Source organism: Eulemur rufifrons, chromosome 8 (assembly GCF_041146395.1).
Source record: "Eulemur rufifrons isolate Redbay chromosome 8, OSU_ERuf_1, whole genome shotgun sequence".
Classification (NCBI taxonomy): domain Eukaryota; kingdom Metazoa; phylum Chordata; class Mammalia; order Primates; family Lemuridae; genus Eulemur; species Eulemur rufifrons.
Window position 1 is genome coordinate 74,579,789 of NC_090990.1, and position 4,757 is coordinate 74,584,545.

The window sequence follows — 4,757 nt, forward strand, 5'->3', positions numbered from 1 at the left end:
GGTCATTCCTTGGCAACCCTCCTGAGGTTGGAATTTCCAGTTGCCTTTTGACAATCTCACATCATTACCTTTTCCTTCATTTATTCATCCACTCAACAAATACCGCGTGCCACTGAAACATGTCTAAAACCATCTAATTATCTCTGCCCATCCCCACTCCCATCTGCATTTTGTCCTGTTCTTTCTCTGGATAAATGACATCTTAATCACTCCACCTGAATGAGGATCTTAGAAGTCATCTTCAGTTTCCTCACCTAGATATCTAATCAACCGCTGAGTCAGTTTGGCCATATGCCCTGGATCCTGTTATTTTTCTCTCAAGAAGGTAAAAGCTATAATAGTTTTTCTTAGGGGCAGGACCTAATTTTATTTCTCTTTGCAATCTCCCAACATGACTTGGTATAGTTTCCCTGGGACACTATTTATGGAGTTTGCCTAGGACTGAGAGGAACTCCATAAATATTGTTGAAGTATATTAAGCTGAAATCACACGTGAAGTGATTGACATTTATTGTAAGAATCTTATAGGACATATCTATTTCTTCTTTGGCAAAAACATAAATGGAATCAATTATCAATTAATACCTCTTGCACTAATTTTAATTTTAGAATTAAGATTCTAAAATTCTATACAAATGGTACAAAAAGTTATGTAATGGGCCTGAAAACATTACTTTTAAAGATGGAAGTTGAATTTTTCAGAGAGAGGATTGTCCTTCATTTAGCAAAAGACCTGGGATATAAAAGATGAAATCTTCAAGGATAAATTACTTTGTATAAGAAAAGTGTCACGAATGGAAAGCTGGCAGGCAGAAGGGAAGCTAGAAAGAGGAGCCGAGGGCAGTGGAGTCAGGTGGAAATGTTGCCAGGGACCTCCACAAAGAGAGCTGGTAAGTGGTTAAAAATGACAGGTTTGGTTTTAAACACAGGGATGTCTCTCTAACATTAGGTTTTAAGTTATTGGCTGTGTGGTGTTGTAATTTGATATAACTCCCATCCTGTATCAGACTAGGTTTATGGAACTCAGAGGGTCCACCAAAGCGATTTTTCCTAAGCAAAGCAAATCTGCTCCATGTTCTGGTATACACTTTTAAGCACCTCTCAGACACTCTATCACTTTAAAATATCAAGTGGATTCTACCAAGTAATGATCAGTTATGCAACAAGATGTTTAAAAAGATTCTAGAATGGATTATAAAAGCAGTTTCAAAAGCCTGTGATATGATGGATGCTTGAGGAACCACCAGGTGTCTGTTTAACTGAGGGTATCTGGCCCTGCGTGGCCGTGAGCTATGTATGAATCCTCATGTGAAAGGGAAGCTCCGGTAACTGTTACTGTTCGTGGTCTTAATTCTGAACTCAACCTGCTCTTCTTTCTGTTTCTCCTCTATTTCTGATTCTCTGAGTTAACAAGTTTGATGTCCTTCCTCTGCTCCCTGTTCTACGTTTGGATTTGATTTTCACCCCATTTTCCCTCAGGTATGACTGTGGCTCCTCTCAGCAAAGACTCTGGTCCTCCCCTCTGCAGGGCTGTGTTTGCCCATCTCAGGTAAATACTCGGGCCTAGGTAAACTATGGGACTTTTCAATGGGGGCTCCATCCCTGTGGGTGGAACACTCAGCTGGTTTGGCGCTGGAACTGCACACTGGGAAGGCATGAGCTGACATAGTTCTTCCTTCAAATATTTGGAAGAGGCATTTTTTCTTATTCTCTATGGCCCCAAGGCATAGAATGAGAAATAGTGGGGCATTAAAAGGACAGAGTGTAGCTCAAAACAAGAAGGTACTTGACAGCAGGCAGAGCAGCCACAGTGGTCATTTCCTCCTCACTGAAAGGGCTAAAGCGAAGGCTGGAAGACCATCACGTGAAAATGCTCTGGGCAGGTTTGCAAAGGGAGTCGTGCATCCTGTGGATCGTTTTACTAGAGGGTCTACAGGTTCCTTCAGTGCTGAAGTTCTCAGATTCTAAACTTCCATAATTCTTTGAATTAAAAAGAAAAAAGTAAGATGCTTGACTACAAAGGGCAATTTAGGGTTAGTATTATTTCTTTTTTGTTTTTTTTATTGTTAAAACGGGCCGTGCTAATCGTCTCCGTATCATTCCAATTCTAGTATATGTACTGCTGTAGCACACACTGGAGAACTATTGGAGGGTCACTAGAATATAATTGTTTCCAAGAATGAAATTAAAAATTGAGTCGAGAAGCAGAAGAGTTTAAATCTGGGGCGGGCACCATATCCTCAGAAGGGATCTATTAAACTGTGTTTTCTGTGCCAAATACAGCAGCTTAGACCTAAAGAATGTCAGCAATTTTTGTCCTCCCACACGGCTACTTTATAATAATTAGTTTTACTACCTTTTTCACAAGCTATTACTTTAATTATTTTAATTAGATTGTTCATGCGCTCAAGTTGTTTACAAGCACTTTTCTTTTTATAGCATATCAATAAACAGTAGAGAGAAACTACCACCTTGGAGAAGCCAGGCAGTTTCTGCTAGGTAGGCCGTGGCCTAGAGCATGGAAATAGCTTCTTCCATCCTAAACTGGAAACCATCCAGCATCCTGGGCCCTCCTTAGAGAGGAATGGGAGCCCCTTCCCTGAGAAAAGGCTATCGTCCCCTCTGTATCCTCCGTGGTCATTGCCCCTTGAATCAAAACAACGGAGAGCAAATAACCTGTTTGGGGCATGTTCCTCTGACTACAACTACGGAGTAAATACTAAAGGTTATGGATGGTTAGCTGTCAGCTTTTATTAAAATTCCACATACTTGGCATTTCTTAGCTATCTGGTTTGACTCCTGGTTCCACCCCTTATAGTTGTGTGACATTGAAAAAGTTACTTAACTTTTTGAATTCTCAGTTTATCTATCTCTCAAATGAAGATAGAAGCACCAAACTAGTAGGGTTATTTTGAGAATTATATGAGTTACAGGCGCTAAGACCTTTTCCGGGGTAGAGTGGTCATTCCCTCATTATCTATTCTTTTCCCCTCTTGCCTTCTTTTCTCCTCCTTCTATTCTAGGCTATTAGCAATTTTGACATGACAAAATTGGGATTCCTTGGTTCTAGACTTCAGGACACTTTCTTACTTCATTATTATTCTTAATCCTATTCTTTAGATAAATACAAAAGAGTCAAGTGAAATAAGTAGAGAAAACAATTTCCAAGGAATAATCACTGCTTGAATAGCCCTATTAGGACATCTGAAAGACCCCAAGTACCTTTTCTCTGTGGCTATTATATCATATTCTCAAAAGTTATGGACACATGCTGCCTTGTATGTATGTGCCCCTCAGCCTGGTTCTTCCCCACCGGCGGGGGCCGCGCCTGCCCGAGGGCGGGTGAGCTGCAGGTGCCTCAGGCTCTGCCCACGGCCTCAGAGGATCAGCTCCAGGGTCAGAGACCACAGGACGGAGACAGAGGTTTTGCTCCTCAAGGGCCCTACATGCCTTTTATTTTGTTGGCTAAAATCATGTTTTGAGCTCTTCTTTGAACAAAGCCCAGGACTCCAGAGAAGCCCTGTTGCCTTGCTTCCAGCCCAGTCGCTCATTTGCTCAGGTGTAAACTTGTAACAAAAAGAAACCAGAACTCACCAACCACATCCCAAGAACCCCATCCTTTCTGTGAGATAGAGCTGCTTACTCACCACCAGGGAAGTGTGACTTTTAAAAAAAATTTTATTAAAACTTTACTTGGTTAATAAAGACAGAAATATTCTCTCCAAGACCTTTCCTATAATTAGATCTAGAACAGAAGAAAAACAATTTGGTCTATGTTTGAATTGAAAACTTTGCACTTGGCGTCATAAATTGTATTGTTTCAATTAAATGTCATAACTGAAATATTATTTTTGGTATAGTTTAAATACCAAAGTGGAAACTGCCCACTTAAGTTTTCAAAAGGAATCTTTTGGCACCATCTTGTGACTGTTTTGGTACAACGCAAAGAACAAGACTTTCCGCCTCTCGCGTGCATACGATTTCAAAAGGCATCTTCTAGCACCCTCTTGTGGCACCTTACAGAACTAGACGAAAGAATGGCTACAGGATGATTAATGCCGCTTGTCCCCGGAATTGCTATTGTTGTAACTATTAGTGACTCCCTGAAAATCATAGTATAGCCACACTTTTATTAATTTTGTTTGTGTAAATTTGAAGTTCAATATAAGAAATAGTAAGTCTCATTTTAACCTCAAAAATGTAAATAAAAGGACTCCCTCTAAAAATTTGAAATTTTTAAGAACCTCAGATAGTTAAAGCTGAGCAGCCAAAGAAAGCATAGACTACATGTATGCTATTTCCACACAGCAGCCCCACTTTGGCTAGTGAATAGAAATTCCCTAAAGCTGGTGCCTATGCACGAGGCACTGTTCCAATTTTGCCACATGTAATTTCACATGTGAATTCTCACCACAAAGGGTAGGCCCTCTGCCACAGCCCTCATTTCCCAAAGAGAAAACGGGAGCACAGAGAGGCAACTGCCCAAGGCCAATGACCAGTCAGCGGCAGAGCTGGCACGCAAAGCAGACCATGAAGACAGCCACTGCCACAGAGCCCACACCCCCCCTTCTACTTCATACTACCTGCTACTGTGACTTTTGCCAGTGATTTTCGTGTCTATTGTTACCTGCTTTTAACCTTCACTATTCTCATAGCCCTTTAGCAAGTCATCTAAGTATTTGTTAAATGGTGGTGTGAATCCTGAAAAAAATGCCTGAAAAATCTCACATTTGAAGTGGGCTTTAGGTGTGATAAAA

General features: G+C 40.8%; 1 non-coding gene across 1 annotated transcript; it reads right to left on the reverse strand.

Annotated features, from left to right (window-relative positions):
• Nucleotides 1-2,029: 2,029 nt before the first annotated feature.
• LOC138391117 (U6 spliceosomal RNA) lies at nt 2,030-2,131 on the reverse strand. The gene has a single exon (XR_011234738.1). It is a non-coding gene; the product is annotated as a U6 spliceosomal RNA (small nuclear RNA).
• Nucleotides 2,132-4,757: the final 2,626 nt, after the last annotated feature.